The 16,270-nt window shown below is 36.7% G+C and overlaps 1 pseudogene; it reads right to left on the reverse strand.

The window, feature by feature from the left end:
• Nucleotides 1-1,088: 1,088 nt before the first annotated feature.
• On the reverse strand, nt 1,089-3,864 carry LOC101651043 (annotated as a pseudogene).
• Between the last annotated feature and the right edge of the window lie 12,406 nt (nt 3,865-16,270).

Consider the following 16,270-nt stretch of genomic DNA (forward strand, 5'->3'; position numbering starts at 1 on the left):
CTAAAAATAAGGCATGATATATTGAACTTTTTCTACAGCTGAATTTTCACTAATGGATGTAGTGACAGAAACATGTTGTTTAACCATGTGAATCAACATTATTTTCATCAAAGCTTTTTATTTTTGTTTTCTTGCAGTGAAATTTTTTACCCACTAAAGTATTATTTACATGGACTGATTAACTTTAGTAGATGCCAGATAAGTAACACTGAAAATAATCATTTTAAAATGCTTATTACTTATTTATTTAAAAATTTACTAATAATTAATAAATTGCAAAAACAAAGACAGAATATTTGTGATATAACTATTCACAATTTAAATATGATACAAACGCTATCATGTTTGTTCTTTTAAGCTTGGCATGTTTGAAATGATTGATTGTGAAATGGTTATAGAAGAGACTGGGGCAATATTTGATCTTCATTTTCAAAGAATAAGTTTTACATGAAGTTTAACTACTATTCTTTTTTTTTTTTTTGAAAGTAATAATTGCCAATTTTATTCCTCTGGGAAAGAGAACCAGAGGTAATTTGACATTTACATTTTTAATAGTTTGAGCATGAAGAGATTAAGTGCCCCCAGTACCATCGCAAGCTAGTTGCAAATTATTTGTCAAATCTTATTAAAAAAAACTTTAATTATTTTTGTATGACATAAATAATGTGTTCCTTAAAAAATACAAATAAGAAGCAGAAAAACAAGAGCTCACACCACACAGAAATAAGCACAGGTAAATTTTTGATATATGTATGTATACACACACACACATACACAATTTGGGGATTTTAGCCTACGTATGGGAGCCGATACTAAATATGCTACTTTGAAATATGTAGTGTTTTACTTTACGATATGCAACGAACATCTTCCCATGCCTACGTGTGACAACTTACCAACTGAAAAGCAGACCTGGGAAACATACTGTATTAAAATACAAACTCCAATGATATGCTGGTAACAAGGTAAACTAACTAAAACAAAATACCACCAGATCATGAAAAGTAAAAATGAAGATCAAAGATACATCAGGAAAAATGTTAACAAAAAGAAAGCAGGGTCCAGATCTTAATTATCAGGCAATGAAATCAAGGCCTGAAGCACATCGGATAAGGGCGGCTTCGCGAATATCTTTGTTTCCAATGCATCATCACAAACTTGTTTCTTACTTTTCCTATCTCTTCCCTAAGCCTTTCCAACTCATCTACCCCTCTTATTTCCTCAGGGTCCAAGTGCCTAACAGGAGTGTCCTCTTTAAAACTCTGGCCAGGCTGGGCCTGCCCTCCTCCAAGGTTTCCCTGTGCTTCCTGGCTAGCACCTTCAGCAGAGGGTCGGGCTCTCCTCCCGCCTCGAGAGGCCCACCATCTGAAGGGTGATCTTGCTCTGCCTTTGGCATGTTCTGTGGCTTTCCTTCATTGTCGTCACAAGATGTTTGCAGGTTGAGTATTTTACTATTAACTTCTTTTGGAATAAATTACCCCTGCAAGGATCCACAGGATCTTTCTCCCTTTCCTCACCTTGGTTTGTGCCGCACCCAAAAGACCAAGATTCCTTCAAACAACCTGAAGGGATCCGGGGCACTTGACTCCTCCGGTAACAAGAAACCTATTCTTTTTTAACACTATCCCAAGTTGAAATGACACCTCCCCAGTATTTCACGTCATTTCTGCGTCGCTTGAAAACCACAGTTTACTAAATGAGGTAGACTTTGTGCATTAAAATGTATTTGTGTGTGGTTTGCCACTGCAAAATATTATTTAACTGCTAAAAAAATTCAATGTGAGTATCAGAAAACAGTTGGGATAACTTTTGTCATTTTGCTACTGTAATATAACTTACTAAAATCCAGGAATCTTTACCAATAGTCTGAAAGTCCAATGGCTTTCAATGTCACTTAGTATTAATACAATTTTGGACACAAATAAAAATCAGGTACAGAAAATTCATGGCAAGGCTCCCTTACAGGTGAGACCCAGATAATGCAGACTCTACAAAAAATATTTCAACATTGTAAACTATTTTAAAACTGTGCTGGAGGCTACACAGATAACTGCAGATATGTGCATGGAACTCAGTTTGAAAAATAACATTTCAGAATAATATAATGATATAACTTCTTAGAAGACCTTTCACGCTTTCAAAAAAAAAGCTAATGAAGACAGCCAACATTTACTAACTAATTACCAAACATCTGTCATTTCATCCTTTGAAGACTTTACCTAAGGTGTTGTTAGGGGCCTTCAAGTGGCTTCCGACTCATGGCAACCCTCTGTACCATGAACAAAGCACCTTCCAGTCCTGCACCACCCTTACAATTGTTGCTTTGTTCGCGCCCACCACTGCAGCCACTGTGTCTGTCCAGTTTGTAGCAGGTCATCCGGGGTTTTGCTGCCCTTCTACTTTGCCAAGCAGAATGCCCTTCTCCAGGGACTGGTTTCTCTTGACACGTCCAAGGTATGTGAGACGAAGTCTCGCCATCCTTGCCTCTGAGGAGCACTCTGGCCGTACTTCTTCCAAGATTCATTTCTTCTTTTGTCAGTCCATAGTACTTTAAAGATTCTGTATCAGCACCATAATTTAAATGCCTTGATTCTTCCCTAGTCTTCTTTATTCAGTGTCCAACTTTCACATGCATATGAAGAAATTAAAAATACCATAGCTTGGGGCAGGTGCACCATAGTCCTCAAAGTAGCATCCTTGTTTTTCAACACTTTAAAGTGGTCTTGTGCAGCAGATTTACCTGGTTAATTTCTCCTAAGAATCCTGAGCAGCAAGAACTAGTATTATCTCCAGTTAAGAGTGTGCTGAGACAATACATTATAAACTCTTCAGTTAAACCAAAGCTTTAATCAACAAGTTTTTATTTAATAGATAGCTAGACCAAAATTGTCATGAATTTAACAAGTTTCCTGATTCTCTCCATCAAATTGGCAAAAATAACCTGGTCATCTCATTCAAGAAATAACTGTGCCAGAAAGATAAAATTGTAAACGTCTAAAACTGTTTACTTTCCAATATGAAAAGCTAGCTTACCAAGACTGTTCTGATAACTAGCTTGATCGTTATGATGTTCTTAAGACCATCACGTCTCTGCAGCTATTTAGCCAAAGCAATTATTTCATAAACTCTGCCCTATCCCACTCAGTTCTTCATTTTGGAAGACCCACATTAAATCACTGAGGCCAGGCCTAAGAACTTATAAATCTCTTTGTCTAACTTATCCCTTTTGATATGCTTCTAAGATTTGATCTAGGGGGTATTCTCCAGCCCTGTGGGAAGTTTAATAAACCCAGATTTGCTCTATGGACTGGTTTTTTGTTAGACTTGTTTTAAGCTGGGTTCTCTAAATGAGCAAACAGTGAAACTTGTTCGGCGGGGTACTCCACCCCCTCCACTCCACCCCCCACCCCCCCAAAAAAAACGGAATTGCGCTCGGTAAAGTGGAGCTTTCATAGCACACATTTTTCATGCTAGGCGAGCATCAAGCAACTCACTCTGTTGCTTGATGCTCGCGTGGTGCTCAGTGGTGTCACCTGAGACGTTTTTCTCTGGTCACAATGAATTTTTTCATAAAAGCCGTTTCACTTGAACCTTGTTTTTTTGGTTTTGTTTTGTTTTGTTTTTTTGATGGCCAATTTAAGAGAACAGCATGCGGCTGTGAGATTTTGTTTCTTGCTCCAGAAAAGTACAGCAGAAACCATTGTGATGTTGAGCACAGTTTACAAGGACAGCACTATGGGAAAAACTCAAGTGTACAAGTGGTTTTCTCATTTCAAAAAAAGGCGAAATGTTGATTGATGACAAACCTCCTTCTGTACATTCATCAATGTCCCCAAAGGATGAAAATATCGACTCGTCATGCATTTGGAGTTTGTTCCACCAGGTCAGATTGATATTCTAACTTTCTATTTAGAGGTTCTGAAAAGATAGCGCAATAGTGTGTGACCAAAAAAAGGCTTGATTTGTGGGCAGATGGGGGACTGGTTTTGCCACCACAACAATGCGCCAGCTCACACAGCTAGTTCAGTGTGCCAGTGTTTGGCCAAAATAAAAACAACCAACTGCATGCCTCTCTTGACCCACGCACATTACTCATCTGACCTCACACTATGTGACTTCTTTTTGTTTCTGTGAATAAAGAGGGACATGAAAGGACAGCGATTTGATGACATAAGAGGTGAAGAAACAAACAAGGAAGGTGCTGTCAGCCATCCAAACAGATGAGTTTCAAAAATGTTTCCAAGAATGGAATTGCAGATTTAACAAATGTATTAAATGTAATCAAGAGTACTTTGAAGGTGATAGGGTTGCTTTGTTAAAAAAAAAAAATTAAATATGTACCTCTGAAAAAAAATCCCTGGAATTTTGGGGGGTACCCCCTCTTATATCAATGTATATAGAGATTTATAGCAAGAAAATGGCTCACGCAGTTGTGGAAGTGCACAAGTTCCAAATCCAGGCAAGTTCTGAGTCTCTGGGTGAGATGTCAAGCCAGAGACTTCTGACTTATTTATGCAGCTGCAGGGACTGAGGAAACTCAGACCGGTATAAAGGCAGGCTTATGGCTGCAGAAGTTAATGAACCCTAGGTCAGTAGCCAAGGATTCTGGCTGCTGACAACTCCAGAACTGGCAGGCAATACATTATCATTGGCTGAAGTGCTAAGAACCCAATGTTGGTGAAACTAAAGGCATGCTCTAGACTCAGATTAAAAAAAAAAAAAAAAAGCAAAAATATTTTCCAGTGTCTATTTTTATTAGAATCAAACCACACACTCAAGGATAGCTCATTACAGGGAATTATGAAGTACCAAGCCACTAAGAATCCCGGCTCATACAAGTTGACACAAGACCTGAAGTGTTTCAAGGACAGTAAGGGGCTTATCATAGTTTTGCTGAAAAAGAACCTGAATAATAAAGAGGTCTCATATACTAAATACGAAAGTAGCAAAACAGCCTTTGAAGTTAGACTCTAGGAATGCGCTCCTTAATAATTTTATACTGTGTCTTTTAAATAATTAAGAATAATATTAAAGCATTTAATAGAATGATATACCACACACAAAAAAAACAGCAGCTATGTACTTTTCTTAGTGTGATCTTACAGGTTATTATCCAAATGAAGACATTTTAATATTGAAGCATATCTCTATCAATGATTATACTGCAATAACACAGCTATCACACTGAGACGTGTCTGGAAAACTGGAGGATGTGGTCACTGTATTTCTATGCCGTATTTTTAAGAATCAAGAGAATGTTTCCTCAGATCCCTCAGAATAAGATAAACATAGATATAACAGCAGAATGAGATATAAAAAGCTGTAAATGCAGTGAAATATTCAAATACATCATAAATAGTCATTTTTCAGTTTGTCCAAAATCTGTGTAAAGTATACAACCTTTACTATAATTTGTGAGTTGAAATACTAAATAAAATATTAATAGCATCCTAAAATATTAAATCATTTTTAGAAACCAGTATTTGATTTCTTGGTGCTGAACATACCTAAAATGTTATTGTTGTGGAATCACTTTTTTCCCCAAAGTGCTAGAGTTTTAAAATAGTACTTTATTTCTACTCTGTTAAATTTATCATTCAGACCAGGAGAAAGTGCTGAGAGCACACAATGTTTCCTCTTGTGAGTTCAAAACGTAAGAATGGTAATTGTGTAAAAATAAAACACAATAAAAATGATCTTTGAGGATATAAGTAAGCAATAAATAACACTCATTTCTTCCTGTGGCAGTTAGATTTTATGGCATCTTGATTGTGTGTAAAAGTGTAGGGATGGAATCCAACCTAGCAATCAGGTCACCACCTCATGAGGCCTCGTTGTTTGAAATCAATTGAGAAATAGATATAAATGTCACACAGAATACCACTTTTATTTTCTAATGAAACAGATTGGATAGGTTGAGATCAGCAATTTCACTATGCATCTTAATTCTTGGCCCTGAATTGGACAAACTTATGGGATGTTTGCAGACTTGTTTCCAAAGACAACCAGAAAGAAGCCCCAAGTACACTCAGCAGCAGAGGAGAAAGAACGGAACAAAGTTGCTCAGTCCCTTCTCCCAGATTCAGCAAATGGCACAGCCCATTTTGGAGGAACCAATGAAGGGTGGAGAAAGAAACTGAAGCAGACTCTCCACAAAGTCCTTCTATTTGCAGACAAGAACCTAGGGATTTGAACTCACAGCGGTCCTGTCAATTCTGACACATAATAACCATATCAGAAGGATATGAAGAGTCTCCGTAAATAAGATGTGTACTCCATAATCCTATTTGAATATTGGGGACATTTCTAGGAAACATTAATTTATTCTAAAGTCAAAGTTTTCATTTTTTATTTTTAGTAAAAAATGGGGAAGCAATATATGCTTGTGTATAGACTCTGTTCTTTTGGGTAAATATTAACAGAAAGTAAATTCATTAAGTTTTATTAATATTTCAATATGCTATTCATATAAGAATATATCCATTAATACATTTTTATTTAAATTTTTAAAGATTACTGAAATGGAAAATGTTATCACCAACTTTATGTATTTTTGGTTTTTTAAATTTTTGTTGGTTTATTATTATTATTTATTGCCAAAACAATAATAAAACATAAGAACTAAATAGGAAGTCTCACACTCCCTCATCTTGAAAGATATTATATAGCTACAGGCTGTTACTGATTCAGTGTTATATTATCTGTTATAACAGGCTGTTACTGGTTCAGTGACAGACACAAAGTGCATTTCATGGAGAAGAAACAGTTTCCTCAACAAATAGTGTTGGCAAAACTGAATATCTATTTGCAGAAAAATGAAACAGGATCTATACCTAACACCATACACAAAAACTAACTTGAAATGGATTGAAGATAATTCTGACAATGTTCTGATCACTAAACTATATAGAAACCATCAACTGATAGTGCTGTGGGATAAATACTGCACTTCTAATTTCATTGTCAGTGGTTCAAGCCCACCAGCCACTCTGCAGGAGAAAGATGAGACTGTCGGCTCTTGTGAAGATTTACAATCTCAGAAGTGGGTTTTGAGTCTCCACTTTGACTATGCTCTTTCATATTAATCTGATTGCTTGTTTTTGAATTTTTGATACCTATTCCCGTAAACACTTCATGATCACACAGGCTAGTGTGCTTCTTCAATGTGGATTTTGTTGCTTCCCTGCTAGATGGCCTCTTGTTTAACTTTAAGCCTTTAAGACCCCAGATGCTTTGTCTTTTAATAGCCAGGCACCATCAGCTTTATTCAACACATTTGCTCCTGTACCCATTTTGTCTTCAGTGATCCTGTAGGGAAGGTATCATACAATGCCACATTATTGTATTGAGGTAAGATTTAAGTAGAGACCCAAAGTCCATCTGCTTCCTTGTTGTGTGTGCATGTGTGTGTGTGTGTGTATATATATGTATATATATATATATATATATATACATATACATATATATACACACACACATAGAGAGAGACATATACACCTATATTTATACCTACATATATAACTTTTACTTTCTTATTCTTTCATCTTTTTCTTTTTACTTTCCTCCTGCCCCACTAACATGTGTACCCCTTGTTCACCTCTCAGTACAGTCCCTCACAGAAGGGCCACATGAAAGGGATGAGATATACAGGGTGCAGTATAGCACTCATAAAATACATAAATATCCTCTAGTTTTTTTTAATATTTCCTCCCCTTACTACTGTGGTCTTAGTTTCATCTCATTAATTGTGTGAGACCTGTGAATGTTCATTTGTATAATTAAGGTTGTTCAATGCATGAAATCCAAGATAGATAAACCCTTCAGAAATAGTAATGGGAGTAATAAACCCTTCAGAAATTGTAATGGGAGCAATGAATCCTTGAGGGTATGGGAAGAGGGGGGTTGAGGAGGGGGAATCATTAGCAATAATGACTGTATAACCCCACTCGAGGGGAATGGATGAAAAATTGTAGGTGAATGGATACATTGGATGGTGCAAGATAAGATAAAATAATAATATTAATATAATATAATAATAAGGGTTCCTGGAGGATAGAGTGGTGGGTGGAGATAAACGGGAGCTAATATCAAAGAGGTCAAGAAGAAAGAGTTGAAAATAATGGTGGCAGTAACTGTACAATTATACTTGATCTAATTGAATTATGGATTTTATAATATCTGTAAGAGCTCCCAGTAAAATGATTATTAAAAGATTTACAACTTCAGAAAACTATGTAGAGTCATTCTAAGTCTGAATGACTTAGTGGCAGTGAGTTTTGTTTTGTTTTCTTTAAACAACTCCACAATGAAAAGACAAACAACCTAATTAGTAAGTGGACAAAGTGCAAGAACAGATCCTTCACCAAAGGAGATATTCAAGTAGCCAACCACACGTGAAAAGTGGGTCATGATTATTAATCATCAGAGAAATGCAAATAAAAACTACAATGAGATATTTCACCCCTGCAGAAGTGTCACTGATAAAAAACAAATGAACAACAAAATACGAACAGAAAACGAATTCTGGTGAAGTTGTGTGGAGATTGAAACCCTTACCCACTGTTGGTGGAGTTGTATAATGGCACAACCAATATGGGATATTGTATGCTGTTTCCTCCTTAAGTTAGAAATAGAATACTTTATTCTCCAGCAATTCCACCTGAAGTTATATGCCCTAGAAACCTTATAGCAGTGACATGAGTAGACATATGGATATTTATATTCATTGTGGCATTATTCAAGAAAGAAGTTCAGGGAGGAAGGCAGGGGATGGTAATCAAGAATAATGGAAATTGAGTGACCAGAATATAAATAATAAGAATGCTTATATAATATATCAAATGTAACCAATATCATTGATCAATATGTATAGATATTGTTAGATAGGAGCATAGTTTTTCTATGCAAAATTTCACCAGAAATCCAATAAAACTACATTTTTCAAAAGAAAGTTGCTATGCAACTGAAGAAATATATGAGAACAGACAAAGACCATAGGCTACATATTTTTTAAATGTTTGAATGATATGATGGAGAAGAGATTAAGGTTGAATTAAAATGTTTTAAAAAGGTAGAAACACTACAGCGGAGAGGAATGGCTACAGTATTTATACTAAAAGTGCGTTCAAGCCTGTGATATGTTCACAGTGGATAGGTTGCCCAATAATCTTATCTATATTTTCCAACATGTACATTCAGAAGAAAGTTTAAATTTCCATTTCTGGTTACTCAACATCTCTGTTCACATGGCTGTTGAACATTAAAGCATTGTAATAGTCCCTAAAACAAGAACTATTTTCCATAGGTGTCAAAGTTGCTAATGCATAATAGCTATCAAAATGCTCGAGGTGGAGGATAATTTGACAGAATTGGTTCTGTGACTTACCACAGAAATTGCCTTAAAGCTAAGTATGATTTTAAGAATTACTTCCTGACTGAATGTTGATAAAATTTTTGAATATTTAAATGTGGTGTGGTCAGATTGGGCAAAATTCCCACACTGTATCTCCAGTATTGTCCCCTGTACTGCCATGGGTCAGTAAGGGATGTGTGTCTTGTGGTGGGGCAGGCCCTATGGTCCTTTCTGTGCATTGGCTACTCTGAGTCAGAATATCATCCTTGGAGCTTGGTGAGCCAAGTTATGTTCCACTCTCTCTCCTTTCCTCTTCATTTGCTCCTGATCAGAAGCACCCATCTCCCTGAGTTGCAGCTTCAGTGCTGTCCTCTGAAGTGCATTCTTCTGGGGGGTGGGGCCAGGTCGTTTGATGGGGAGGAGGGTGTAGGATGCCTGCTGGGGCTTGATCAAGGGCAATGTAACCAAGGAATTATCAAAACCCAAATGAAGGCCCAAAATGACAGTGGGACAAGAGAAAAGTAACAGGGAATACATGAAAGAACTAGGAGGCAAAGGGCATTCATAGAGGTCTAAATACAGGCATGTACATATGAAAATATATTTATATATAACAATAGTGAAATAGATCTATGTACATTTATTTATTTGTTAAGTATTAAAACAGTAGACAAGCATTGGGCCTCGACTCACTTTCCACGACACAATTGCTGAAGACAAATGGGTGCATAAGCAAATGCGGTGAAGAAAGCTGATGGTGCCCAGATATCAAAAGATACAGCATCTGGGGTCTTAAAGGCTTGAAGATAAACAAGCGGTATTCTAGCTGAGAAGCAACAAAGCCCACATGGAAGAAGCACACCAGCCTGTGTGATCATGAGGTATCGATGGGATCAGATATCAGGCATCAAAGACCCAGAACAAAAAAATCATATTGATGTGAATGAGGGGGAGGGCGAAGTGGAGACCCAAAGCCCATCTGTAGGCAACTGGACATCCCCTTACAGAAGGGTCACAAGGAAGAGATGAGCCAGTCAGGGTGCAGTATAGCACTGACGAAACACACAACTCTCCTCTAGTTCTTTCATTCTTCCTCCTCCCCCCAGTATCATGACCCCAATTCTACCTTACAAATCCAGCTGGATCAGAGCATGTACATGGGTACAAATAAGAGATTGAAACCCAGGGAATCCAGGACAGATAAATCCCTCAGGACCAATATTGAGAGTAGCCATACCAGGAGGGGAAGGGGAAGGTTGGGGGAGAAAAGGGGACCAGATCACAATGATCGACACATAACCCCCTCCCAGGGGGATGGACAACAGAAAAGTGGGTGAAGGAGAGAGCAGCTGGTGTAAGATATGAAAAAAAAATTTATAAATTATCAAGTATTTATTAGGAAGGGGGTGGGGGGGAAATAAGCTGATATCAAGGGCTCAAGTAGAAAGAAAATGTTTTTAAAATGATGACAGCATAAGTACAAATGTGCTTGACACAATGGATGGATGGATGGATTGTGATAAGAGCTGTAAGAGCCCCAATAAAAAAGATTTTTTATAAAGACCTATTTAAAGTATTATAGAGCAAGTATGTCACTTTGAAAAGTAATGGGTGCCTGACCCAAGACTGGTATTTTCAATCACCTCATCTGCGTGTGAGAGCTTGACAACTTGAATAAGGAAAATCGCAAGAGAATTGATGCCCTTGAGTTATTTTGCTGCTGAAGAATATTGAAAGAACTGTGGATTGCCACAAACCTCCAATCTGTTTTGGAAGAACTTCAGTCAGAATGTTCCTTAGAAGCGAGGATGGTGAGACTACATATCAGATACTTTGGACATGTTATTAGAAGAGACCAGTTCATGGAAAAGGACACCAATCTCGGTTAAAAAAAAAAAGAGGAAGACCGTCAAGGAGATATATTGACACATTCGTCGTAACCGTGGGCTCAAATATAACAACAATTGTGGAGATGGCACAGAACCACAGTGTTTCATTCTGTTGTGCATAGAGGGTCACTATGAATTGGAAGAGACCTAGCAACTAACAATATACTATCCACCGCTTTTCAAATGGACAGTGTTGCTCACAGAGGTGAAAAGAAAATAATTCAAACTCCTTTTCAGGTAATGAGATCACAATTCAGTGGCTTTCATGTTCTAATTATACTTCACTAATAATTACAAAGGTTTTCTAGAATGGTAAAATTATATACTGAAGGAAGTAAAAATGTTCTTTGGCTTTTTTAAACATTCAAGATATATTAAAACTTGAAAAAGTAAATCAGTACAAAGATTTTAATGAGCTTTGGTAGGTTAGGGAGGATTGTGAAAAACCTCTTCCACTTGCTCTTAACTCACAGCAGAAAATGGCAAGAACATGTTTCTAAATAGAAAGGTAACCACAATTAAATGATGTATGTGGTAGATATATAATCATTTGTCAATTTGAGGATTAGAGTGTAGGGGTGGAGTCTAGCTTGTCAATCAGATCATAGCCAATGAGCCCTCTGTGTGGGCATGACCATCTCCTGAGAATTCTGGGAAATCCAGTACTACTTCTTCCTGGGAGGCAGGAGAGACTCTCTCTCTGCTCACACCCTGGGAGACATAGCAGCTGACAAGACCCATGGACCCACCCTGATGCAGCCCTGTGTGCTGAGAGCCATGCAGAGACCCCTGCCAGCGCTGAGATGTTTCCAATGCCACTGGATCCAAAGACTTCCTACCCACTGGCCTGTGATCTTCTACATTTGATTTCATTGCATGTGTTTCGTGAGTCTGAAGGGGACTTTATAGATTGGTATCGGACATATGGGCTAATATCAGACATATGGACTTGATCTGAACTGGGCTGGGATGTTTTCTCAATGTTCAATTGCTTTTGTATATAAATCTCTTTCTTATACACATATGAGTGTCTCTGTGAATTTATTTCTCTAGTCTACCCGGACTAACACAGTGTATTTCATACATTTCAGAGAAACAATAGACAATAAGGTGGTTAAAATTGTTCTCTAAGGCCAAACTATTGGGGTTTGAATTCCAGCAGTGCCTCTCTCTAGCTTAGTAACCTTAGACAGTTTCCTCCTCTGCTTCAGTTTCATCACATGTAACATAGGAAAGGTAATAGAAACTGTACCTGTTCAGAGTGTAGAAAAAGGACTGGTACATAGCACACACTTGATAAACACAAACTAGATGTAAATGGCCTGTACGTTAACCTTTTTATATCTTTATTTGGTGCTTGCTTTCACTAACTAAATTAGAAAAGACTTACTTTTTAAATTTAAAAATAAAAGATGTTCGCTCTCAATCCAAAGATACATCACCATGGGACTAACCGAACAGAAGGGTAAAATAACAAAACATCGGTGAAATAAAGCAATACCTCAGTGGGAAGGAAACATGCCTGATGTCTGCCTAATTGCATTACCCTTGATATTCTGTCTGTCAGACAAGCCAGTGACCTGAATTAAATCTAGCAATTCATGCCCCATCATCTGGATAACCCTTACAGATAACAAATCTACGAGCCTGGGCCCACTGTTAGCTGCTAAAGTAATATGTTCAGGGAAATTTCCTCACTCACAAACAAGCTCACTAGCCAATTGTGGTCCCATTGCCCACACGGGACAATAACTGCACAGGTGTTGAAGTAAATTTATCCTGTAACTACTCTCACAACTCCAAATACAGAGACGTCAACATAATTTTCATACCAAAAAGAACTCTGCTTGTCCTATAGGTTGTTTAAGAGTATTTTGTATGTGACATCCATTAGTATTAAAATAATTTATATATTGTCAGTTTGCTTTGCTTTAAATGAATGATTACTTTAATCATGGGAATGTGCAAAACTGCTTGATTTCTCCTAAATTAGTGTCTGCTAAATTGATTTAGGATTTAAATCACATGCTAGAAGAAAAAGAGATCTGCTGTGTAGTCGTTAATTCTTAATTAGAGGTACACAAAATTATTAATCGAGGTAGACTTTTCTGCCAATGCACTTGTTTTGATTTGGATTTTTTTCCTCTCTAAATGTAGGAATGTGATTGTCTAAGCTCCCAACGACTGTAGTGATTTTTCAGTGTCTTTCAGCTTGAAGACAATGTTGTTACACCCCAGTGTGTTCTTTCACAAAGCTCCACAGGAAATTTAACAAGATTAAGAAAGACACAATGGAACCATACAAAAGTTATTGGCTATTTTTCTTCTTTTACATATCCTATACACAATAGTGACATCTTCTGGTGGACTGGAATATTGATGTTTAAATCAATGCCTTGAAATCATGTCTACCCTTTTTTGGTCATTAGTTAAAATACGTCTGTTGCAAAGGCCTATATAAAATATTCCTGAATTAGTGACACTTCATATTTTAGCCTAGCCAGTCAAAATCCAAATTTAAGCTTTTTAGAACAAAATGTAATAAAAATAAGATTTTTTGTTTTTTTAATTATTTAAGACAGAAATCAACAATGCAAAATCACCAGATTTTTAAAATTGACTTGACACAGTTAATAAAGCATCTTTTAGGAAATTTTAATTGTATAGAAAGTTGAGTGGCAATTAAAGAAAATCATAAAAACAGCAATGTTCAACATGGTGTGGTACTTTAGATTTATTTCCAGTGTGAAGGAAGAGAAACATGAGTTGTTTAGAAAAAAAATAATCAAGTTCCTAACACTTCTGATACATTTTTTCCCTCCACTTTTTATTTCATAAAGGCCCTCCTTGTGCAGGGCACTATATGCACTCAAAGATTCTCTAGACTGTAATCCTAAAGCTGCTGCTCTTAGAATTAAATTCTCATTTCATCTTCTCCTTGCAGAGGCAACCAACACAGAGCCGTTTGGGTCAGACCTGGTTCCAGTGATTGCAAAGTCATGGATTCAGAATCCCAATTTCTTCCATGGATGTGGGTAGCTAATCACCATCAAAGTACACATATTTCCATGATAACCCCTTTGCTCAGACAGTAAAGAGGAAGTCCAAGGTGGTTCCCACTTGAAAATATGAAGAGTATTATATATAATCATCACAAATCAGTCAAATAATCAATACAAGATAGTTCAAACCAAAGATGAGAACAAACTAAGTTTATATTAACAACCCTACATAGAAGCAAAAGGACACCAGACAGACAAGAAAGAAAAGAAATACAAAAATGGATGTCAGAAGCGACTCTGAACGTTGCTATCAAACATGGAGTGACCACTCTTTAACATCTTCTGTTGAAGTTTTTCTTAGCTCATTATTTTGTGTTCAAAAGAAGAGCCAATAAAAACTGAGGCTTCTGACGGGACCTACTGGACCAGGAAATTCAAGACAGATAGATCATCTCAGCAGGTTACAGTGATTGATTTAGGGGATTCCAAAAATTTAATATTGATAGATTTTCTCAAAGGACATAAGAAGATGCTGAGAATTTACCAGGAAGAAATTTGAAGAACATTTAAAAGTGAATTGGTTAAGGGCAGAAAAGTTGTGCCAAATAATTTTTCCTCATTACAACAATGCACTTGATCATTCATTGAGACTTCTGCTTTCTTTTTACCAAACAATAAAAAAACATTTATAAATTTATCAACCTAATGGCAATTTTTAAAAAAAAATCAGGGGTGACAATATTAATTTCCAACAAATAGACTTCAAGGTAAATGACATAAAGAGAGACAAGAATGGGCATTGTGTAATACTCACAGGATCAACAGACAAGAACATATAACTCTAATAAACGTGTATGCACCCAATGAAAGACCCCTGAAATTCATCAATCAGATCCTCAAAGAGATGAAAAGAGAAATCACCAGATCAACAATAATAGGAGACTTCAAGGAAAGATAGATCCACAGATAAGATACTGAAGAGCTGAACAACACAAACAACTCAACCTCCTAGACATTTAACAGAGTTCTACAACCAACAGCAAAAAATAAAATAAAATACATACACATTCTTCTCCAACACGCATGGCTCATATTCTAAAATAGACCACATTCTGGGCCATAAAGCAAGCCTGAACAAATTCAAACACATAGAGATTATTCAAACCACTGCTCCAACCAAGGTGCCATAAAACTGGAAAACAGAAATAAAAAGATTAAAAAACAAAACAAAGACAAACACTTGGACAAATACTCAACAACACACTACTCAAAAAAGACTGGGTACTAGCACAAGTAAGAGATGAAATTAGAAAGTTCCTAAGAACAAACGCGATGCAGCAAAAGCAGTTATCAGAGGTCACTTTATAGCAATGAATGAACACATGAAAAAAGAGGAATCATGTTCAACATATTAACACACACCTCCAACAACCAGAACAGACTCAGAAACATAAACCCTCCAACAGTAAAAGAAAAGAAATCATAAAAATAAGAGCAGAAATAAATGAACTACAAAACAGAAAAACAATGGGAAAATTCAACTAAGCAAAAGGTTGGTTTTTCGCTGGGGTTCATCAAAATCAATAAACTGCTAGCAAACTTAACAAAGGAAAAGAAAAAGCAGATGAGAATATCTACAATTAGGGATGAAACAGGTGGCATCGCAACAGATCCAAATGAAATAAAAAGAATAATTCAGTATTGCTAAAGAATGTACTCCAATAAATTTGATAATCTGGATGACATGGACAAATGCCTAGAAAACCACTCTCATCCCACATTAATGCATAAAGACATACAGAGCTTGTACAGACCCATACCAAAAGAAGAAATAGACAAGGTCATCAAGAAACCAAAAAATCCTACGACAGATGGCTTCAGGGCGAGAATTCTACCAAATACTCAGAGAAACGCTGATACCAATTCTACAGAAACTACTCCAGAATAAAAAAAGGGACAGCAAACTCCAAAATCACTCTATGAAGCCAGCGTAACCCTGATACCAAACCAGGCAAAGACCCCAGAAA

Source organism: Echinops telfairi, unplaced genomic scaffold (assembly GCF_000313985.2).
Source record: "Echinops telfairi isolate 266 unplaced genomic scaffold, ASM31398v2 ScPeMD7_3;HRSCAF=10, whole genome shotgun sequence".
Classification (NCBI taxonomy): Eukaryota; Metazoa; Chordata; class Mammalia; order Afrosoricida; family Tenrecidae; genus Echinops; species Echinops telfairi.